General features: G+C 42.8%; 1 protein-coding gene across 21 annotated transcripts in view; it reads right to left on the reverse strand.

Moving 5' to 3' along the window:
* The window catches only part of LOC143208036 (disks large 1 tumor suppressor protein-like), a 397,450-nt gene that overhangs the window by 63,651 nt on the left and 308,115 nt on the right, over window positions 1-25,684 (reverse strand). The window lies entirely within an intron of this gene.

A 25,684-nucleotide genomic window follows, 5' to 3' on the forward strand; every position in this document is an offset into this window, starting at 1 on the left:
ACGATATCGCAGTCGTTTAATCACAGTCCCTTTGACGAACACGCGTTTAGAAAAGTCATTTCGATCGTTTCACTGTTCCAGGTGGTCGTGATCACCGATGGGGAAATGATCGAGCGAGCGTGTCGCGGCCAGCGAGCGTACCTAATCGCGTGCTTCGTATTAATTTCGATAAATGGATATTCCCACACCATGCCTCGAAAAATATCACCGGATCGGTGCAGGTGTTGCGTGGATGTGCGTGGTCGCCGCGGAGAAACCGTGTTGATTTTCCAGGCTGGTTATTGGAATTTATAAAAAATTTTACTCTGCCACCCCTTTTCCTTTTTTCCTTACTCCCTTCGTTACGGAACGGATTAATCCGATTTTTCCATTATCAAGATAACGGTGGCCGAACAATCCCTTCCTCTTATTCTGATAAAACATGTATCGAATAATACGGAACGCGGAAATATATTCAACACACGCGGTTGACTAGATTGTGCATCTTCATGAATAATAAAAATTGTCTGCTTCGACTCCTTCTTTTTTTTTTATAATTTCAACAGCTGGAATGAAAATAATACACCGATATTTTGAAATTCAAACTTCGCACTTTTGTTATAAATGCGTAAAGTATACAATCATATCTTGTTTAATATTTTTCGTTTATCCGTTTTGTTCGTAGTCCGGCAAATTATTTGGATGAATATAATGTAACAATTTCTTTCGAAATTATTATTTAAAAGAAAATTGTCAGCTTCCTTTAGATACAAATCAGCTGTTAAAGAGTCTGTTAATAGGATTCAATGTGTCAAGAGGAATTTATTTATTTTGTATCCCTTTGTAATGGAACACTTCTCACTGTCCACAAAAATTCATCTGATAATCATTTTTGTAGGTTCGAATAAATCCCGCAGCGCGCTTAACACAGTGTAAAACAGCGTACAATGGAACGCAGATTCTCCTAAACGAGTTTCGCAGACGAGAGCAGAGATACCAAATAAACTGTCAGGCATGTGCTATAGAAGTATGAGAACGTGTCCCGCGTATTTTAATGAGACACGTTTACATCGCTTCAACCGTTCATCCCGGTAATCCTAATTGTATCCGCTTTCTCGTGCCCTTTTCAGAATACTTCGCAATTAATTCCGCTACCGGGAATTTAATAATTTCAGAGAAATATTGCGAAAAATTCACATTTCAGTGACCGAATGTGATATAAAACGTGTTGCGTGTGTTATGTATGTATAATAAAAGAGGGGAGAAAAAAAAAACAACGAGAGAAAAAGAGAGGAGAAAACGATTTTCCGGGTGTCCGTCGAAATCCTCCATGTGCACGACGAGTCGACCAAGGACGGTCTCCACGTAATTCTCGAAATTAAAACGCAAGTTTTATGGAGATTGCTGGTATTTGGTTAATTCTGTCAGTTCGCGTTGCTTTACCAAACACGCCGCGCCGCGGACACTCTAAATGTATAATGCGCGGAGAGCCGCGCGCACTCGGTCGACTTCTTCAGAATTTACCGCAACTCCGACGCAATTCCCGCTTATGCAAATTCCGGATTAGATGCCGCCGCCGCCGCTGCAAAACTTCGGAAAACTTCTTACCCGCGCGCTTGGGCGGAGAAACAATCATTCAGATTTAAAAAAATCAAGGACTCCACTCCGCGTCAAGTAATTTCACTAGGTATTTACTCATCTCACCGAAAACAAAAATAAAAAATATATAAAAAAGCACTTTTTAAAAACCACGCTTATATTAATATGCACTAGAAAGGAGAAAATAATTTTTTTAGGAATTAGTGACTATAAAAATAAAAGCGTGGAGCGCTAAACTATATTGAGGTAATCTTCGTGGGCGCTCCACGCTTTTATTTATAAACACTAATGTCTAAAAAAATTATTTTCTCCTTTTTAGTGCGTTTTAATATAAGCGTGGTATTTAAAAAGTTTTTTTATATATTTTTTTATTTTCTACTTTTTAGTCTTTTTCTAAATGGAACGCAAGAAGAACACTGAAACTACTGACCATCGAAAGGGACATTAGTGTGTGTATTGTACTATGAAAATAACAAGATTACATTCCTTTATATTATATGCGATTTTTATTATAATATATACTGGACTAAAAAAATGTATTCAATCAATCCCCATGGAAATAGGTTTAGTGCTAATTTCGCAACGTGTTAAAATGCAAAATTGGACTGCAGAATATCAGCCTATTTGTAAAGAGCGTTATGTGAAAATTCTAAAAAAGCTGGAAAATGTTTCGGAGACGGAAAAAATTTCCGAAATCTCAGCGAGAAAGTAATTAAACGGCGATTGGGATAACCGGAAGCGAATTGTCCCGGTTCGCAACGCCGGAGAGGAACTCGTCAAAGCGACCGTTGTGTTTACAATTAAAACTATTGTAATTACTGGCTCGTTGCTGGGACATTCTCGCGGTGCGGCGGGAACGTGGCACGAAGGCGGGCGAATTAAAGGCAACACGGCCAAGCAAGGGGAATTAAAAAGTTTGCGGATAAACAGACTGAAGAAAAAACGAGAAAATCGAGGAGCGCTCTCTCTCTCTCTCGCGGAATCCTCGGTTTTGGAACGGTCCGAATGTTAAAAGACGCACTTAACCGAGGAGAACGAGGTTTTTCCGTCGCGTGATTTCCTTGCGCCGCGCCAGGCATTATGAAGGCCGCGCGATTAGGGGTCGGGATCGTGACTCTAATTAAAACAATTATGAAGGTCCGTTTATACTCGGGTCCCTGAGGCCACTGACAACACGGCGAACGAAATGCAAAAGGAAGATAATCGACTTCGAACGGGAGAAATTTAATTGCAATAGTCTCTCTCCTGTAATCTGCCGGCGGATCAAGCTAACGGAATCGTGTGCGTCGACCTCACCTCGAAGGATTTATATTTCATATTCGGCGAACTAGAGACACACGTAATAGCAGAACTTATAACGTCCGACAAGTTTCTCCCCGCCCATTAAGAGTGTCCTCACTCTACCTTCCCCCTTCTACGACGCTCTTCCCCCACGCTTCCGCAATGTGACTAATCCGGTGCTGGCAGAGAGCGGGTAACTAACTCGGTATCGTCCGGGAAGCGGTTTCGTAGTGCATTTTTCTCGTTGGATACCGAAATCGTGGAACGCCGGTGTATGTATATTATGAGAGGATACGGTTGCGCGGGTATTGGTACAATACATCACGGCTATCATCGATCTCTGTTTTCTGTCCGCGGGAAGCCGCGCACGTTCTCAAGATTACTAAGAATTCCTGAGAGAAGAACCCCGGCTCGTTGTAGGCGCCAGATACACCCGACGAGAATTAAATCTAAAAGCAGAACGCATCGGAAATCGTGCGGGAGAGGGAAAGAGAAAAAGGCGAGACAGTTCCTTGAAACGGTGGTCCGAAACTCCGCGAGTTGGTCTCTGCTGCGGGGGGAAAAGCGGGAACGAACAACTAGAAAGAGTCTCGAGCTTATTTTAATAAGAGGCGAAGGCAACTCCGAGGACCCGGTGAGCATCGTCGTCGGGTAAACCGCGGGTACGAGTGGAAAAGTCGTGGCGAAAGGTAAACAGAACCTCGGCTGCATCGCGAATAGAAATCTCCTGGCGACGAGCGGGCGAGCGAGGACTGTTTCCGACGCTGGTGCAAATATTCGACGCCGTTGCCCGGCGTAAGACGGGAATGAAATGCCGATGAAAGCGATGTCAAAAACTCCCGGAGCCGTAAGGCGACCATTATTCGACGGGGGAAACGCGCGCGCACGGAACGCTTGCAATATCGTCGGGATTAGTTCGCGTCAAAGATATCGTACTCAATGGAATAACACTCCACTACCCCAGAGCCCTGCGTGTTACGCGCGACGGGGATTATGAAAATCAAGGAAAAATGTACGGTCGTTGAAGTTCTCGATTGCTTATTCCTCGCGTCGATGCGTATTGACGCTGGGATTGGCAACAACTAAATGCGGTTTCACTTTATATCAGATTAAACATAATAAATAAATTGAATAATTATTTGCCTGACATTTTTATAAAATGCAAACAAAGAATGAGGCTTTCTTTGTACATATATCCTGCATGCAATTTATTACTTCTCGCAAAATAAACACTAATTAGTCTACAATGTACACACTGCTTTTACACAAAACATTTCCGGTGGTGTTACGAGAATCATCTGACGCGGAGGTATAGTAAGTCTGGTATGTAACACAGCTAATTTACAGTTTCCCTCGTATAAAGAGCAATGAAGACTTTAATTATTCTTAATGACAGTACAAATTACATATAAATCACGTCGTACATGCAAAACTAGTTACTCAGCGTGTGTACACTAATTAACTGTTTCATAGTTACTTGGGTGAAGTATGCGAAGATCAAATTTCACGTGATTACACGAAGATCAAGAAGCAATAAAACGTATCGTGCAACCTCGGAACATTTTATCTCGAACAACACACTAATTTTTAGTAGCAATACATTTTATTTATTTAAAATTTACCAACTCGTCAAGTTGCTACTTTCGAAAAACTTATAATTTGATCATCGGATCGAATTAATTCAGCACGAACGCAACAAAAATCCGCAACGTTGCGCGACGATTAAACATCCATTGGAATGGAAATGTAAATTAAAACCATCCAGAAAAATCTCATTATTCCCGGCGACACGCGAGGCTCGATGATGTCCTAAACAATAAGCGAGCGCCAAACTGAGGCCGCTGTATCTATACTCACTCCGGCAAACAAATTAATGCCGTTCCGACCAATGAACGACGGGCGCGGCGCCATTAAAGCGGGATAAACCCGGGCGCATTCATTCCGTTCAAGATGGACGCGCGCGCGATTTTTAATTACGCTGCCGGCGCGCGTCGGTATTAAATAAAACCAGCGCATTTCGAATGTCCAATTTCGACGCGGCTTCGGGCTTGCTTGTTGCAGGACTATTTACAAAAGCGGACGCTCGTGTTTCGCATGATCAATCTGGATAACGAGGGTTGCGGACGGTCGAAAAACTTGGAAATATTGTAGGACGTGACGCGGCTCTTCGATAACGATGATCCATCTGACGTCGCCTCTGAAGTTCCACCCTGAATCCTTTGTTCACCTCCATTTTCTGTCATTCTTGCCTTTTACCGAGCGTCACGTAACGCGGGGTAATTGAGCACGGTAATAATTTCATTAAAACACGTGGCCTCGCAGTTAATTAAATAATCAAATGGCCGACGTCCGATAAATCCGTGATATCCGGCGCGGCGCAACGCGTCGCTGCGAGAGTGTCAAAACACGCTAATTAATCCCGTGCCCGCGATTCCTGTGAATTGCTAATTGAAAAATGCTCGGTTTCCTTTATTAATGTTCCTTACTCCGGCGTTACCAATGACGAACGGCGAAATGCGTTCTCGTTAACGCGGAATATACACCATCGCTACGCTTAGTAGAATCAGCCGCCGAACCGGGTTTTTCAATGTTCGATTATTTCTTGATTATTTGAACAAAAAATGTCAGGATCAAAGGGATATCATTCTCACTTTCATTACTAATTCTTGATTATTTCTCGGTTTTCTCTTATTCAGATGATGTAATTGGTTTCTTTGAGCTCACAGAACAGCAGAGAAATTCTGCTTTCTGCATTTAGAAGCGTCACGAGTTTAATCAGAATGTACAAGGATCAAAGAAACGACGAATTTTGCTTTCCTCGCGCTCTTGTTCTTCAGTTCTTGATCATTTCTCGTGTTCTCTTGTGTAGATGATATAATTGATTCCTTTGAGCTCACAGAGCAGCAAGTAAATTCTGCTTCCTCTATTCACGAACACTGCGATTTTAATCAGAAACATAGAAATTTATTTTTCTTATTTGATGTCCATACACTGCTAGTTTTCATTTCGTGATTACGTCTTGATTGTATCTAATTCAAATGATGGCCGCACGCGTACGAGATTAAAATTTTAAGGAACTTTATTTCGCACAAAAATATAGGCAGATCATACGTATTCAGTAGACTCTGTTTGAAATTTTCATTACTCGTTATTATACGGGAAGGGGTTAAAAATGTAGGTGTCGTAATTCGGAATGGAGTAGGTGGTCCAGTTAAACAATGAACAGACGGGAATCTAAGCGAAGTGCTAGTCGATACCGCAGAATAGGTATCGCACCTGGCGCCGAAGCCCTTCGGGGATCCAGGACAATTGTAATTTCCCGAAGGCAGGTGCGCTGCTCCGATCGCGGATCCACGATGGCCACTTCCGTGGCCCTCGAGCAAATATCAGAGCGTAGTTTCGTCTTGTTTGCACGGCTTCCGGTTCGTTACTGCGCGAGATTGTTCGCGGCATTATTCAGGATATAGACATTACGCCGATGATGGAATATCCAAGGAACGTCCTTGTTTGCTGCATGAATTTTCCATGTGGCTCGCGATATCCAACGACCCGACCTTACTCTCTTTTATTATCGGCCGCTTTCGCCTGCTCGCCTCGCCCTGTAAATAAATCCTTCGTCGCCTGACGTCTGAAACTTCTCCGGGATCCGCTGGCATTTCTCAAAATACGAAGGTGGATCGTGTTTGTTCGTTTCTACTCCGAGTGTAGTGACTTGTTGCCCGAGTTCCACAGATCGATGGCTACCACAAGACCCGAAGGAACTACATACAATTCCTACTTGTGAGTCTACCCAGATTCCGACATGAATCTTTTTTTTCTAAATTAATTGAGAGAACTGTACAACAAGGAACAAAATTATTCTTTCATCGCAATGACCAGTAGTCGACCAATCGACAAGCCTCGTGACGTTTCTACCATTCGTGCAGCAGCCTCTTCGAAGAATGTTGCAATCTTGTAGCGCAGTAATGTTCAGATATGTTTATCTTTCCTTGAATCGAATGATAATTTGCCGATCGAAAATCATATTCACAAGATGTTCATTTTTAAATGCTTGTTCTAATTATAATTTTTATTAAATTTCATTAGTATCGACATTTTCGGCATTGCTAGACATTTAGAAAGTAATTTAGATGCATTACATACTGATTCAAGTCATTTTTTACCAAATGAACTGCTAGATCGGCCGCCCGGACCACTGTGCATCGCGTCGTAACAACGTCGTACCGTAGGAATTCTCTGCTAGATGTCTTTGGGGGCGAGGAATGCAGATCTTCGGTGGCCTATGCATCCTACGAGGCATTTCGGTACAACCTTGCGAGCTGGCGGACGTAACCGGCTAGGTACACGTCCACGGTCGTGTTATTACCGTTAACGACGGACGAAAACAACGGTCCTCGTAAACGAGCGCGTATGCAGCGAGTTACCGGGCCGGCAAACGCCGGCGTGTCGTTAGGTACGCTTCATAAAACGGACCTCGTGAGTCCTCGTTAATGCCGAACATCTCCGGCTGTTAGTTTCAATAGCGTCCCGCGATCCCATCGCACACTATACCGCTCACTATGACACCCTAAGAGAGGACACCTCCGCAGTTCGTACATATTCACTTCAGGCGCTTTCCTCCGGCTGCGTGTCGTTTTTGAATGCCGTTCCGATTGATACCATCCCGGTCGACGATGCTCTCTGATTCTATTCGACAGTCGACGTCCCCTTTCTCGGGGACATTGTCTAACGGCGGAAGTTTGCTAAATGATCCGGCGATCATCGGGTACGTCGAGATATCAACGATTCTGCTCCCCGATCGAGCGACCCCGAAATCTTCAACCGAGAACTCGCAGTATCTCTCTTCGAGGGATTCGATTTGTTCGTTGCCTGAAGCTGCTTTTCAAATGAAGGTATACTGCAGGGTACAGAATAATTTTGTGACACCTTACATTTTTTTCATTTGGTAAATGAATGGTTGCCTGGAAGAAAGGCCGATGTCAGATTTTTAAAATTGTATAACAGCGAAATTAGGAACTTATTTTGCTTTAACATTTAATAAAACAAACCGTAAGAAATGTCTTTCAGTTTTCAGTCTTTTTCCAATGGAAGAAGGGCCTATATCATTTTTAACTGGTTTTTATTATTGCAATTCACGTTTGAGTTCAAAATTGTGCTCCTATATAATTTAAAAAACCTGACATAGGCACTTCTTCCAAATATTAAATGGATAGAAATACAAAACTGTCTAGATTTGAAACTAATTTAAGGATGAAAGATTTTTATTGAACTTCTGTTCCCACGATTAATTTGGATACTGCAGAGATTTTGGAACGTTATGATTTATTCTATTGAGAATTGTTAGTTATATTAGATTATGCTACCAGAGTCAGTTTGATCGAATATCCCTTTCGCCAGATTACTGCAGCACAGGTAGAAGAATTAACGGAATACCGATAGAACGGGGCGTTTCATTTCACAGGCACCTGGTCAGAAAATTCAGTTAGACGCGTCGTATTTCTCGCTAATTCCTTGTTATACGGAGTATCTGGCTTAACGAGACAGGATAACCGTGATCGTGGACGGCGCTACCGGCGCGAAGCTTAGCGAGGTGTTATTACAGTGATTCCGTCACGTCGAGAACGGCGAATCGTCATTCCGGAGGTAAACGCCTTTCTGCAAGTTCCAAGCGAACTATAGATCCGCCTGAAAAATCTCTCTCGATTTCCGAGGCGAAGTTATGCAGTTTGACGTTGCTGCAATCGTCTTTTATTCGAACTGGTTCATAATAAAAATAAATCTCTGTAGCAAACGTTAAACCAGTATTTGTGGGATGAACAAATTACTGTGCACTTTGAAAATCCATTTAAAGTTTCAATGTAGTTCTATTTTTCTATATATCAGCAGTATCATTAAAAACTATAATTTATGTATCGAATTCAGTCTTAAAAATTAGATAACGTGATTTGAAAAATGAGACACAGGTCAACACCGTGTTGGGAAAAATTGAAAAAAATTTATATAAGGATTTTAGTATCGTAGTAGGCAATGGATATTAACCCATTGTAGTCGGAGCTATTTTAACTTGAAAATTAAACATTTCTTCCCCGACCTACATACAATAAATCCATTGTATTTGATTTTTTCATTTTATGGATATGAAATTGATATAATACCTCGTGCAATACTTAAATGTGTAGTAATTGATTACATACCAACATATTTGATAATGTAAACAGTATTGTGAATAATGGTACAACATTTGTTAAATAATAATTAACAGAACACAATTTGTTAACGGTTTCATCGTGGACGTTGCCTAAATCGATGTACAGTTACTCCAATTAATATTCGGACGCTCTAAAAAAGACGATAACTTTTTTAATATTGTACTATACGATTTGAACTTTTTGGGGAAAGCTAGAGCAATTACTTCACTACAGGATGTGAAAAGAAATTTTTTCAAAAATTGCAATTAATCGAAACTGTAGAAAAAATACTAAAAGTTGCATTTTACAACAAGACCCACATAAAAAAGTTGTAAAATACAACTTTTAGTATTTTTTCTACAATTCCGATCAATTGTTATTTTTGAAAAAAAAATTGTACATACTGTAGTAAACTAATTGCTCTAGCTTCCCACAAAAAGTTCAAATCGTATAGTACAATATTAAAAAAGTTATCGTCTTTTTTAGAGCGTCTGAATATTAATTCGAGTAACTGTAGGCGCAGTTCCATAAATTAGAGGGTGGGTATGAGTCGAGAAACGAAACGCAGGTGAACGCTGACAAGAATTGGAAAGAATTTGCACAAGGATTTTAATATCGTAATGGGCAATAAATATTGTCGATCGAGTAGATTCGAGCCGATTCGAGATCGCCGTCAAAAAGATACGGGCCGTTCGTTCTCTCGGTGTCGTAACGGGACGTCAAGCTATTTTCTAATCTACGGCGAGCAGAAAATATCTCGACGTTTCTCTATTACGATTATCGAGCATCGAATCGGAATGGCTCTGAATCAACGGAAGTATCGAACGATACTCGCGTTCACAATCAGGGCTGCGTTTTTACGCGATCAATATAAAAGAATCGAGTCACGGCCCGTCGATATATCGTTACCGGGAACACGTATCGAATAAGAGATCTTAGCGGTTCCCAAACAACCCTTCGCTCAACATTCTCTTTTTTTCCCCCTTTTCAAGTGGGCTTCCATTTAATTCGCGAATGACTACCTATCGACGTCCCTGTTGTTTGAGAACAGGGAACGGTGCTCGTACATAAAACTAGAACACATCCAATCTATACCTGTCGATTTTAATAAAATTTATACGGGACATAGTTCTCGGAAAAATATTTTATATTTGTTGAAGGGATAAAAACAACCCTTAAACTTAATTGATTAAATTATATCATTCGTAACCCTTAAGTCATAGTTTATTCAGATTATCCTAAATTCTGTATAAATTTATTGAAATACCTCTGGTTGAAATTTTCAAATTTGGGGAAATGTGTCCGTACAACGTCATTACCCCGTGCACGAGTAATTGGCGGGATATATCGTTACCGTTATCATTTCTGTCCTTTTTTAATCTCCCGTGTATTGGACACCCATTTTCGGGTTTTACCGGCGTGTACGATTTTCCCGTGAAAATTGTATTATAACGAACGGTATAATCTCCGTCCGATCGATTGTGGATTACAATCTCCTAAATTAACGTGAACCCGCCGATCGTTGTCCGTAGCTGCGGTTATTACCGGTAACACACGTATTTTAAGAGGTTTATTGATTTTCGAAATATTCAAAACTCGTGCGAATCGTTTTTTACATAATAAGAGGACCACTCGGTATACGTGACGATTTTTTGAATTGTAAAACGTACAGAAGTGTAGTGTCAACGAGTACACGAATTGTTAGATCGCGGATTTTTATGCAAAATAGAAATTGTTTGCATTAATCACAAGATACAGGAAATGTACATACAGACATTCAAGTTCTTTAAATATTTCTACACTTTCGCATTTGATCTACAATTTTTATTTACATCATAAATGCATTAAATAGTCCACTGATAAATAATAAAATTAATTAATGAATACGCAGAGTTTTGCCCTTTTGTATCGTCGCTCAAAATATTTTTACGTGGCTGAACGATTTAATTTTGCTGAAGGTACACGGTGATTTTAATTACGGCGGAGATTAATTTTTAAAGGGCTGCGAAACTTTTAAGATGATTATTAATTAGTAGTTCAGTCTCAGCTTGTGCTTCGCTCGAAGTCTGCTGGATAACTGAAGGTAAAATGTGTATAATCTTCCTTTAAGAAGATTAATATAATCCATACTAAGTTGAGGGGATAAATGTCTGCGTCCCCTCCCACTTTCTCCCTCTGGCTTATATAATATTTTTCAGGCACTTCCGAACACAAGTGGACATTGAAATAACCATCCAAAGAAATAAAATTGCCTGAGAAAGATGAATCAATTATGACTTCCGATTTATTCTTGGAATATTACGCAACGAGATATTGAAGAAAAAGTTGCAATAGTAAAGTGACTAAGAATGATTCACATCTATGATACTTCTCAAGGCTACGTTGATTTTTAATGCACACAAAACCAGGATGTTTTACAATAAATTCAGTGTAAACTACTTTTTTATTCACTTCGTTTCATAATAGAAAACATGCATATAATAGGACGCAATGAATCATGCTGCTACTCAGAATAACAACAATATGTAAAATCCATTAATAAACGTGTCTCCAATACACATTAAACAAGGACTCCACAGTCCTTGCAGAGCCCCGCTTGCATTTGAAATCACGTTCCATGAATCAGTATTACAATCGTCGCATAACTGGATGTCGAAAGATTACAATTCAACGAATCACTTTCTAATTCTTTGATCTGCTACAAATTTTCCAAATATTAAATACTGAAGTATCAAGTAGCCATTTAAAATAGGTAAACATTCTGAAGGAATAATTCTCAAAAGCGTACGAGGATTAAATTCTTTCTGAAACATTATTTCCTTTTATCCAGTTCTGCAGGGGACACGTTCTTGAGCGACCATGTCTACGTAACGCTATATTGCAGTTACTCTAATTTAGACACGGTGGAAAGATTTCGGAGTCGTCGTTAGTTGTCCGCTAAAAGTCGGCTTAGCCTTGGGAAAGTTAACGCGTTCCCGGAATCATATTCCCGTTTCCAGGTTGTAAAGTCTATGCGATTTCCGCGCGTGGCGTAGCTTTCGGGCTCGCTTATTTTCGAGGAAGAATATCCGAGAACGATTCCGATGACCCAGTTTCGGACTGGCAACCGCTGTCGTTGCGTTCTTGCGGGGTGTGTGCAAAGTTTTTGCGAAAGTTTCAAGCGCCCCCCGGGAAAAATCCACCGATTCATGGCGACCATCCGAAGGTCAGGGCCGGGAAATATCTAGTAAATTCTCTGTCCCCGCAAGAGCCGAAACAACAACAGTCGGCTATTAATTTCCCGCGAGAAAGAAACGGGTGACCAATATTCACGAGTCCAGTGTTGCCAGATCGGGGAAATTGAGGGGAATACAGCATGTAGAAATCGAAGAACTTTCGATAGAATGAGATAGAGCGATGATTTTTTAAATTAAAGCTGAAATATTGCAGAATATCAAGTCTCAAGCTGACGACACTGGCCCGTTCTACTTGACCGACAGTGACTTCCTCGAGTTTGCATCGACATTATTTTCCCAATCTGTATACACTTGTCAGTAAAATAAGTGTGGATTTATAGTAGAGCTGCGAGCATCGATGATAGCTGCGCGATGAAAAGAAACCAGCATTCGTGACAACATTTCGACACATACTAAGGAAAAAGTATTTTCTTTGTTTTTCTTTTTTTTCACCGCACAGCTCACCTCGCTGCTCCACTATAAATCCACCCTAAGTCTCCGTACACCTTTTAAAACAGAATAATTTTTTTATAATTATACCAAATGTGTGGGACCCAAACAAAGAAGTTCTAAAAAATGCTTTTTTTATTTTTCCAAGTAACCTGATCAATTGTAATATTTGGAAAATCTTTTTACCACATCATCTACAGGAAAGTCGCGTTTACTGTCCAACAGTCTGCGTTCTGCAGGGACAGTGATCGCATACCGATATTATTTTTTATGACTGCGTCTACTGCCGACCGCTCCGAGAGTTCAAAAGAAAGCCGAACGTAGAGAAGGACAGCATGACAGTGGAGTGGGTAGGCAGTAGACAGTGATCGCGTATCCGATCGCGGACAGTAAACGCGACTTTACTGTAGTAAACTAAGGGTGGATTTTTAGTGGAGCAGCGAGGTGAGCTGTGCGGTGAAAAAAAAGAAAAACAAAGAAAATAATACATATGTACTTTTTCATTAGTATGTGTCGAAATGTTGTCAGTCATCGATGCTCGCAGCTCCACTATAAATCCACACTAATGCTTCTAATTGCTTACAAATAATCAGATCGTTTGGTATTTACAATAATAAAAAGGTTATTCTGTTTCAAAGGGTGTACGGAGACTTATTTTACCGAGTGTATGCTTTCATCGACATTCTGTTTTCACCAACATATACATACATATTGACTAATGCTAGACGTTTTGTTCCCAGTAATGCCGTAAAAAACTGATGCCGGCGAAAACAGAACGGCGATGGAAACATATTGGGTCAATGTAAACATTGTCGGGGAAGTCACTGTTGGTCAAGTAGAACGGGCTCCTTCGAACTTTCATTCGGCCCGTAACTTTTTCGTCGATTACACCGAATCGATGTAAGCCGGGGACGTTAAACATCCCCCTCGGCGAACTTAATCTCTTCTTTTCCGAGAGTGAAGCAGTTCCGAGAAAGCGGGGCGGGACCAGCGGTTTTTCAAACGGACAGGTTGCTCTTCGCGGGCAAACTTCGCGTCCTGAAATTTCAATCGCCGAGAAAATGCAACCGACTTATGTAAATTTGCTCGGTGTCCGACGCGGAGAGTGTTTACCCTCGGCTCGTGTACCAGACATTCTCTCGCGCTGGAAAAACCGCGATGAGAGTGTCCCGATTTTCGGAACGGAAAATGTCCTCGCCGCGTCCATTAACGTCGTCGCGCCGGAAAAGTTCAGGTTCCTTCTATGCCCCCGATTCGCCTTCCCTATATCATTGATGCTATATAATAATGTTTATCGTCTACGGAAACCAGCTCCGACGCAAATATTGCAGACGCTTATAGATGACGGGTGTAGCCTGAGGTCTCCTTTCAGAATGGCGGAATCTCCAGCTTAAAACTCTCGTGAAATACTATCCAATCCAATCTATTTCGAAAATCGTGTTTCAAGCTTGCTACATACGATCGAGGAACGTGTAATTCAGTGACAGAATATGTTCGTTCAACTTTACCGTTTCAAATAAATATATGTTAACAGATAGATATCTTTTTTACGGAACTGTCTGATTTTAGCGAGCGGAGAAAGGTTTAAGGGGCCGAAACGTAGAATTGGCGCGTCCGACCGGAAGCGGAACGTAAAAACCGAGTTGTAAGACGGGTCCGGCGATAATTAAACGACGCGACGGAGCAAGTTACGGACGGGCAACGATGAAATCAGTATCGGTGTAATCGGAGCGTTAATATCCACGCGGAGATAGCAAACTCGTCGTGACGAGCGCCGTTCCAGGGTTGCGTACTTTCACAGGGCCTGCCCTCCGCCCTTGCAGCCGGGGCTACCGAGCTCTGCGGTTACTATTATCGGACGAAATATCACGATATTTCGCAAGCCCTCGGGGCAGCTGCAGCTGCGCCCAGAGAGATTGCGAGCCAGTTTCGCGGACACAAAGGCGAATTCGCAGGAACGATGCACAGCATCAGCCGTGCGATTCATTCCCCACGAGACGTCGCGTCGTTTCAACATCGAAAACGTCGTTCCAACTGTTATCGCTGGACGGACCGACCATCGTCGTTTTGCACACGCGAAAACGACGACGCGTCGTTCGTCAACGTTTTTCTTTTTACCCTGGGCCCCGTTCTTTTCCCTGCTCTCCGGTCTTCGTGGTTCCTAGCCGCATCTTCGCGTTATTTTTTGACCGTTCTCTTCTGACGAACATCAGAGAATATTCTTCATCGAGAGCATTATCAGATTCGTTTGTCTGGAACGTTGCCTTTTGCAGATTTTCATCCCTGATGCAATTCTGGGTTCAAAGTTCAAAGCTTTACCTCACGGTAAAGGGACGACGCGACGCTGTCTAACAACGTGTAGACATCGACAAGAAGATTGAACTTCACGACAGATGAATTCGTTACCCGTGGCCGGAGTAAAGTACGCAGACATTTTCTTGCAAAACCGATCGTGAGAAATGTTGATGGGGAGAAGTTTGTCGCGGAATGACCATTACTTTTCAATATTTCTCATCATCGTGCCTCGTCGGCGCCCGTACAGAATATAGGAAAACGTGATAGTGAGAAATGCTCAGACCCGACCAGGACGTGGTTGATGGCTCTCGTATTCTCTGACGACGAGCGCAACTTTTCTCGCATCGAAGACGTGCTATCTTCTTATCGATTCTCAGTTCCCCCGAGATATTCGTGTCCCTGATTTTCACCTGGGAAAATTCATTTAAAAGAAAATCTCACCGTCGTCGTGAATACGGTTTGCTTTCGGCTTCCGGAAACACGAGTCTCCAGAATATTAACCATTTTCTTCGGAAAAGCGTAAGACAGAATTTACATACAATGCACAGACCGAGTCGGCTCAGATGTTACCCTATGCAATCGGGGCTACTTTAACTTGAAAATTAAACATTTCTTCCGACCTAGAATAACTCCATTGTATTTGATTTTTTCATTTTATGGGCATGACATTGATCTGAGAGAACAACTGCTAAATAAATTAATGTAGTGCCGAATAGGTTATAGAAAGAAGATCTCTTTAGACATCTATGATCTTACAGTGAATCTTTTATATATATATATTTTTTCGTTTAACCCTCCGAGTGCTGTGCTGGAGTCATTTTAGACAGGGAACGTCCAAATTGTCATTTAAGTACTCGATTTGTGGCAATTAAACTAACACCAAAAGTAAATTTTTTAAAATTATTAATTACAGCTGTGAACGGTCCTAAGCATTGCCAATTATATAGTTATAAAAATGGTCCGTTGTCCGAGAGTTAATACGAGTTGTGTTCATTCGCTGGACAGGTGAACGCGTTCGTTCCCTGTGCTGATCAGAAGTTCGCGGATTTTTCTCGGTTTACGGTGCGCTATTGTCGTTGTCGTCTGACGGACATGTCTGCGCGGCATTTTCCGGACCGCGTAAAAGTAAAATGACTGAGGGCTAGAATGCAACCGAGGAAAAAGCGGACAGGACAGGCAACAAGCTCGCCGCATCCACCCCGACAATGCTGGACGGTAGCCAATAATGTAAATCATGATGTCGAACGTGCGTGTCACACGCACCCACTCGAGGCATGCAAACGAATCGCGTCGTCAAAGCGGGAACCGCGTATTTTTCCAGGCTGTCAAGGGCTTTTTCCCGTCGATTGTCGATTCGCGATGGCCAGCCGACTGTCCCGGCCACATCCGTTGTCTTGTTTCGCGGGAAATTAAATACACTGCTGATTTTCCAACGTAGTGCGGCGACGCTCGTTCCCAGTTCTTTTTGTTCGCCGTGTCGCGCGAACACTTTTTTTTTTTGTTTCGCTTCCGATCGTCCAATATAAATCATACGCGTGGAGGAACATTGTTACAAAAATGTCCCCGCGGTCCGCGCGTCCACCAAATTGTTTCCCATGCCAGAATATTGTTGATTTATTTGCGGAAGCTCTGTTGCGCGCTCCCACGTTTTATTCTGTATTTTTATGAGGGTCTAGCCGTGGAAACGTCGCGTGACGTATTGCGTCGCTCGATGTTCGATTAGTTGGAAAAACAAGAGAGGAACGTTGATCGCGCGACTGTGTGCTTTAAACAATTAGATTACCTTCGCGAGCTACGGTATAATATTTATATGTTTGCGCACTTTGTTTGGACTCTCTAGAATCAGCAAAGACTGTTAGGCGTTAATACAGTCCCCGAGGAGTTAGCAATGATCACCATGAATATTCGAGGGTTTAGAGGGGCAAACAAGTATCTTCGGCTACCTTGCCGCGATCCCTTCAATGTCCACAGAAGCTTTGAAAGGCAACGAACAGTTTTCCCTGGTTCTCTTCAGAGCGCGGGTCTTTGGAGGTCTTGAGGTCCGACCAAGGTGCACACAGAATCAAGGGCTTTGCAATGATCATCAAAGAGTACCAAGCTAGCAGAGGAAGTATCGATGCACCGGAAGTCCTTACAACCAACCAAGGATCACAAAGGATTCTGAGACCTTCTCGGTAGCAGTAACCACATGTGACTGGCTGTGAAGGCCCGAAGGCTTGTTAGAGGATGACTAATGTTCCGCTCCGATGACTGCATTTATGCTGTTCGAATGAAAACGGTTCCCTTTTCTCGATACTCCAAGGATCAACTGCTCCTTCAAATGTACTATGTATGCAACATTGATAAGGAGAATATTATTTTGAAAAATGAATAATAGAGTGAGATATAGTCGTGTTGCTTATAATTCTAAAGATTATTTGCTACAGTCATTCTTCAAGAATTAAGAATTCATTCTAAAGATTATTTGTTACACTCACTCTTACATTACACTCTTTAGTATGAAAATTGTAGTATTATAAAATGTGGCTATATGGTGAACGAATTTTTAGATAATGTGCATAAAACAATATAAAGAGAGATGAATGGTTTTGAAGTCGAAGGAAAAGTAAGCGGCAGTCTGTTTTACTTGCTGCACCTACTTAGACGACATACATCCTAGAGATTGTACTATGCATTATGCGAGGAGTATCGAAAGGAAATGACGAAGAGATTTTACGAGCCAGATACCAACTCCGTGACGTAACACAGACGGAGCGTACTTCGCAAGGCCATCGTCCGCCCCTCTAATTGACTTCTGACTTCTCCTTAATTACGCCCATTATTCTTTTTCCAGAATGTGAATGGATATGTTTGTAAACACTGGCTGAATCATCGTAGCTTAATCGTGACAGTGCTAACAATTCAAGATTCACAATTGCTCTAATCGATTAAAGTGAGACACGAACACAAATTTCGAACGATCAGTTTCGGTTTCATTTAATTAAAGAACATTTTTTCACTTTTAGGGAAGGATGGATTGACAGGTGAAATTTTTCTATGAAATTTCAGGATTATCGTAAAATCGCTGGTTCGATTTAGCTGTGCCACCACAAATAAATCACGTATGGGGACAAAACAATTTTGACAGATCGCCAAAGATTAATCGATTCTATGCTAAAGCGAGTACGAAAAATTATTGAGACGAACAGGACACATTTTTGACTAGCAAATCAATTTGAAAATTAACAAAGCATTCGAGTTGTTTACTCAAAAAATTATTCTGAATCCACGTTGTGCACATTGGTCGAATGTGAAACGAACTTTTGGAACAAACTGATAAATTTTGAATAAAACAACCTGGGATTACGTTAATACGAACATTGTCGCATTTTCGCATTCGTTAAACAACAGAAATTCCGTTGCGATTCTTACCGACTGGAAACCACCAGGAAATCCCACCAGATAAACCAACTTCCTCGTAATCCAGCTCGGAGCGATCTCCCGACAATGTCGATGGGCACACTGCGAGCACACACCGCGGCGTCTAAAAACGCAGGCTATGGAAATCACGGTGTCGTGGACGCGTGTCGGTTACGGGGGATTATGGGCCACAGATTTGGCTGACGGCGGAGCCGAAATTCACTTCGCTTCGTTAACGCCCACGCGAGTAACACGATCGCCGGTGCGCACACACCCTCTCGTAAATTCAGTATCCGCTCGTATTTTCGCGTTATGATATACGAGGATAATTCGATTGGGCGTCTATCGCCCTAATTCGAGTCACCGGGAAAGGGACACGCGTGAAATCGGATAGCGGGCCCCCGGAGGGTATTTCGCAGATAGCAGCCAAAGCTGACGATGAGCGATCGGCACACACGCCGCGCGGCCCGGCCGTCTCGCAGACTTTTCAAGAGTGCATCTCGCGTGCAACGAATCGACGCCCGTGACGCCTCGACTTCCGCTCGGCCTCCGCAAATATTGACACCGTCGATGCAGGTGCACACGTGCGTCTCCACGATCCTATCTCCCGCCGAGTCTGTTGCGGCCGCACTCTCCGCGATGCAACTGTTCAACGATATATTCAAGTGGCTGGCTCCGGCGATGCACGCGGGGAAATTGCAGAGCAACGTGCCGGACACTCCCAAGGCAGCGTCGTCGTCTACAGATCAGAGAGATACTGAGCCAGTAACCGATTATTTTGTTACTTCTGTAATTGATTAATCGTTAATCAATTATTCGTGACCGTAATACATCGGTAATCTGTGATTGTAGGACGAGTGATTATTTTATCTTCTACTATATTGAACGTTTCCTTGTTCGTTAGTGTATCGAATGTTTTCATTGAGAACGGCTCTTCCGACGTGCGTCTTGTTTAAAATAGCGCCTCGATTTTTCATTCCGTGCACTAAAAAATCTATGGCTCCGGACCTCTTCTCCTACACAATGGAATTTCTCGTCGTCCTAGTTTCCCAGTCGCCAAATTCTTCGGCACTCCAATTACCCCTCGCCGACGGAAGTTCTTTGATAGCGTAGTTGCCTTATGAAGTCGAAGATTTTTCGAAACTTTCGGTTGTCTCAAAGTTTAACTATCAATTTTAAGCTTCTTTGCCAGGCGAATCTACGGAAAATTGCACTGTTGCCTCTCTCTGGGTTGACTCGATTTACAATATCCCCTCCGATTTCGTATCGAAGACAAAGTTGGACGATGTTAATCCATGTCGTGGCGTCCTGTCGCTTCGTAATAGCGGTTAATCGAAGAATGAGATTCTTCGAGACTTGTGTAACGTTGCGTTTTCCTTGTGTGCGAGTTGAGTCATAGTCACAATTCGTCAAAAGATGGCGCTCTAATTTCACGAGGAATCCTCTTCTCGGTCACTTCGAAAACGAGTTCTTTTATCACGAAAGCGTCACACAAAATTTTGTTTCGAAAATTCCAGCCGGTGTCATTTCCAATCTATTAACAAGCACTTCTGCAGGATCATTTGACGAGCCATACACCGAATTACTTCCACAATCAAATTTTCTATTTCCAAAATGCCCAGCTTCTTGTTCAATCTATTAACAAGCACGAACCGGGTCAAAGTCCCAACTCTAATCCATTACGTCCCAAAGGCTCGGCCGTAGGGCTCACGCGAACTTCATAGAAACTTCCGATGAGCCTTCAACTTCATCCCATGCCGATTACTCGCGAGCAACAAGAACCACCGAGACACTTCTCGGACATCCGAGTTCATCCCTCCGGCTAGCAAAAACGTCACTGGCAGGCAGTCCAAACTGTCGGGAAGCGAACGAACAAGGTATGCACACGCGCCGATAATTCGAGTTTAACAAGCGGCGACCTTCCGGATGCATCCGTGCATCCTCGGTCGTGCAACGGATAACGTCGATTCCCAGCGACCGGCGAATTCGAGCGTAAACTCCGACGGGTATCAGCTGGCAAGACGTGTCCGCCGAGGCATTCGCGTGGCAGGTATTAATAAACAATATTTGCCCTTATCACAGGACGCACACCGAGTCGTCGGCAATGATTGCACCGGTGCGACGGCTCACGTCCCTCGTTTATCGAGCGAATAAGCACACACGCGTCGAGTCACCTTCGACGAAGACGTTTAACCTCTTCGGTACACTTGCTGCTGCCATAAATCCCTCGCGATCAAGTACTATTGACGGACAATTTCTTTCGAGAAAAATCCAGAGAACTCTAATTAATCGGTACGTATTGTTCTATTCGAACGGTAAATATGTCCTTGTTCGTGACCACGCGTGTTATTTAGTTACGTTCATTTTAAATAAACTTCCAAAGTACTTTTCTTTCGGATTCATCACAGGTCTACATCTTTCTGAATGATTTTGCATAGTAAATAACACCGGGCTCGATATAATTTTGATTACAAGTTCGTTATAGAGTTCGACTTTGGTTCTTACAACACAATCGGAATCTTACGTGGTCAGCAAAGAGGTCATTTACCTTTTCTCTGTGGTTGTTTCTGCACTTTGCAATTCGTAGACGATTGCCGACGGTACCGAAGGGGTTGTGAGAGGGTGCAAACTTGGATCAGAGGGTGCGAACTGATCGCGCGAGGTGCCGGGAACCGCGTGTTCCTCATCGGAACCAGAGGAGACGAGAAAACACGTTCCTTTCTGCCTCGTCTGCGTCGTTTTCTGACTCGCGCGTAAGCCTGACACGCCTCTTAACGGCGAGACAGAAATCGAAGAAAGGGAGAGGGAACAACCGCGGCGATTACCGATGCGATTCGCGTGGCCCGCGATCGCGGGACACGGTGATCGAGCTCCTAGATACATGGCTAGATCCCCGGACAAACCCTCTCCCCTGACGGGTTTTTCGCGGGGCCCGCGAGACTCTCGTTTCGCGTGGAAATTCAATCGAACGGCCGATCCTCGTCACGCGATCTAGGTTAATGCCGTTACACGGGATAGCGTGGGTGGGTTTCCATTGAGGGATCGCGTGTTGATGGGTGCCTCGAGGTTCGTGTTTCGTCGAGAACGAGTGCAGATTCGATTTGCCCTTTGAATTGTTGCGATTGATGTACTGCGTCTTCGTCGTTATTTCGATGGGCGGGTGCACGGATTGCTCGGAGCGGACGTGGGAATTTGTTGCAGTCGAATTACGCAGCTATATCAAATGATTTAATAATTGAACACAGAAATTGAAGCTTCTCGTTATCCTAGCATATAGCGTAGCTTCTGAATAATGTATATATGTATACGTATGTATACATAGCTGCATTTATTCCTATGGTTAGACATCATTGATGTATATTGTATATAAATGTTTTAAATAGCCTACTTTCAAAGCGAAAGCGAGCACTGGGTAGGATGATTTTTGAATTTATAATAAATTGCACAGTTTATTCCATTATTAGTGGTTAGCTGTTCAATTTATTATTCTATTCACCAGTGCGGATAATACTGAGTAATAATAAACACCGGAGATACTTCGAATGGCTTCATAGCAAACGGTAAACAGCGAATACGTATTCTGTTGTTATTAACCCGTTGCCGTATCATTTTCTTTACAGTGACAGTGATTAAAACGCCTTTATCCCCGAAAATGTCGTAGAAGAGAAAAGAAAATTTATATTTTTCGTATGGCTACATTTATTTTAATGCTTAAATAATTATTACAAATGAATCAAATTTGATTTGATTTAAAAAGAATGGCGTAACGTTCATACTTGTTACACTTTGTTTAAAATCTTCATCGCGAGTAGGGGTTAATTGTGTACGAAAAACTTTGAAAATAAGATAGCTTAAAAAGTGATTCTACTGTAAAAAGCGTTCGAATATGAAGTCCGGCCACCGTGCATAGCATTCGAAGCATTTTTCCCCGCAAGTTCCGCCCATTTATGGTGTGGTCCCATTTGCGCGGTGCACCGTGCACGCTCGTCGCCGCGGACGGCAGAGAAAAAAGGCCATGGCTCTGCTTATCGATCACGTCGTAGAGCCTTCGATAAAAATCGTGGAATCGACTGTGACATTAGAGAGAGCAACAGCAACTTTCTACCGTGCCGCCGTTATAATAACGGTATACCTAACGAGTGCACCGGTGGCATGGCATGGCAAGGCAGCGCCTCGCTTATATTTCTCCGTCCACCGATACTGGAAGAATAGCAGGAAGTCGACAACCGCGACGGCGGTCAAATACGAAATACAAGCGGGAATGGCAGCCGGCTAAGTGTGTACTCGCCAGATGATAAGCATTCCGACGCGTCCTTTGAATCACGTAACGAAGACACGTAGCCATCGACCATGCCGTTTCCCATCCATCGACGACAAACCGTGGCCTACCCGCTACGTTGCGCGTTTCTTTTATGCAAACGCTCGCGAACGCGCGGAATGATTCATTCAGAAGCGAATGCCAGGACCCCATCGCTGTCCCCACCACCGGAACAGAGGATGTGTTTTATTAAAATGCTAATCAACGAAATCCGATCGTTCTCCAACTGGTCTTAAATCCAAGAAGAAGCTGCACAGTGGGAAAAATGCCCAATCTAGCCACAAGTAATTTATCTCAGGTATTCCAATCGTGATTTTAAAGGTACAGTTTATTAATGGAAATACCCAAGAGTACACTATTTTAAGAAATGTACTTGATTTTTTATACCCTTTTTATACCTGTCAAGAACTAACGAAAATACGAACCTCAGTGTCGCACGGAACATTGACTACAAATCATCAGTATGTATCACGAAGTTCTCGAGTGAAGTGTATTGCATAACGAAAGGTATGTATATTGATAACCAAATATGTACTTCGTTGTTTCGAATAAAAACTACAGTCAGCATGTAAATTGAATGAACTAGTAATGTATAAATAGTAATTAAATCAATCAAAGCTTATACTTTAATTATGAAGCTATAAATTCTTCCACGAGACTTTTGTTCAGATAGATTACGCATTTTTCCCACTGTGGGCCGTTGAAATCGTACAGCGACTTCGAAGAGCGACCAAAGATCTATACAGGACAAAGATCCTTCCAAAAGATCATTTGGTATAAGCTGCATGGGTTCGCATGTTCCAAAATATTGTCAACAAACACTAATTTATACAGACATTCGTCATGTTTGTATCATGCTGTTTTTCCGCGACGATGATGCTAGGAGCGCGTGTGATTTCGATTAATAAAAGTCACTGGATACGCTCGACCGTTGGCCGAGCGAATCACCGAAACGCCGTGAGTCATTGCCACGATCAGTAAACCCCCTAGACGTTCGGTTACGACATTCGCGGAATCCGTTGACATCATTTTCTTAACCTCTGCCGAGAAATTCGGAGGTGCGAATGAGTAATTGCGTATCCGAAAATAACCGAGTGTCATGTACACGTGACGTGACGTGTCTGGCGCCTGGTGATAGACTGCTGTTTGGACAGATCTGTTTCCAGGATTGCCATCCGTCCGGGTGCTTGGATCGATGCAATTTTAAATACGAAACAATTGCTGCGAACACGAATTTCCTGATGTAATAAACGTCTTACCTATTAACGAATTAAGTGCTTGTTTAGTCTGGAAACTTGAAGAAATTACCCTTGAGTAATCGAATTAGAAAATGAAAGTAGTTGTGAAACTTGACTATTTACAGATTAAATTTCAGCGGTATTGAAATGGTTTGAGACGATCGGATCTGCAGAGAAACGTAAAAATTCGTGTAAAATTCTGTGCCATAGTCTCGGCAGCGGGGGATGAAAACACAATGCAGTTTTTCGAAGAGGATGCTTCTTTCGTATTGTAAATAATTAAAATGCTGTCGTATAGGGACTCTATCCGTCGCATTACAGCGCGCTCGAACGCCGGTCCCATTCATTATGAAGGAAACCTCGGGATTCCGGTCCAGATGAGCCTCCACGGAGCGACGAATTATAATTAGAAGGGAACAGAAGGTCGGGACAGAACGTAACACGAATCGTATTGTTTCTCTCTCGGTCTCTCGTCGGAGCCGTTCCCGTTTGAAGGAATCATCTGCGCGCCAGAAACGACACCGACTCTGTATGCATTTCGTGACACAGTTTGCCGCAGTGCTGCGCATTAATCGCATAACCGTTCTGGTTGCGCAACTATTCCTCCCATTGTGCCCTCGAATTGCAGGCAAGCGCGGCCACCGTACCCGGGACGATCGCCGATATAATGGTCTTTTGTCTTTCTTCAGTACCCGGCACGAAAGTGCGAACGATACGCGGACTTGTTAGACACGCGGCAGCCAGAAGGATACCACCGAACGTTTCCACGAGCGTTACATGGCCTCACCCGTTGTTCTCGTTGCCATTGTGCCCGGAATAACTGAGTTACGAAGACGCGTACCGCTCGCGCGAGCAATAAAATGCTCCGTAAATTCCATTGTGGCTCGCCTCGATGCCGAACGTTTTTATTCGAAACACCGTCGTGCGTTATGTAACACGTCTTCGTTACGAGTAGTATACGGACGACACATCATTTTTTTACTTTATCCTACACTTTATCAAGCATTTCTCGATTAAGCAGTGAAGTATACGTACACTATGAATTTTGTCAATCAATTTCTAAGATGAATGACTCAATCTACCGAATCACTCGATGCAGATTGCAGTCGATCAAGTTCTACTTAGCATATCGATTGCGCTGGTTTCGGATAAGTCTTTGAGAGCGCCGCTGCAGATTTTCTAACGACTGTACGCTGATATGCAATTCCGTAGCCGATCTCGAGAGGCCAATTAAGTTCACCTGTGTCACGGTTGAGTTAAGGAAAAATTGAAGTACGTGCTCGGATGACTGTGGAAGTCTCCGAAGCAGATCCTTCTCTGATCTCTGACAATGATGCAGCCTTATTCTCGACGTCGCGTCGCACAGTGCGTTGAAAAGTTCGCTTTCTAGACACAATTCCAGCACTCGAAAATTACAGGTGGTACGAACAAGTGCAGTGTACACTGCAAAATTGATAAATGGGTAAATGAATTTTAATGGAAACTTTTCATTTGCACTTCTGTGAGGGTTTTAAATAGCAACACGAAAACTGATTTTTGTTCATTGTGTCAACGTGTGTCGGGCGGTGTAAAAGAATTACTTGGCGCCAGTGACATTTCTATGTGTATATAATTAAAGAGTTCACGGCGGTAAAAGGGTGTTTGGCGGAAGTAGAAGCGCGGATCTCAAGTTTTCTTGGTACGTAACAAAGTTTCGACGGAAGGGGTTGTTTCCCGGCAACA

Source organism: Lasioglossum baleicum, chromosome 4 (genome assembly GCF_051020765.1).
Source record: "Lasioglossum baleicum chromosome 4, iyLasBale1, whole genome shotgun sequence".
Taxonomy (NCBI): domain Eukaryota; kingdom Metazoa; phylum Arthropoda; class Insecta; order Hymenoptera; family Halictidae; genus Lasioglossum; species Lasioglossum baleicum.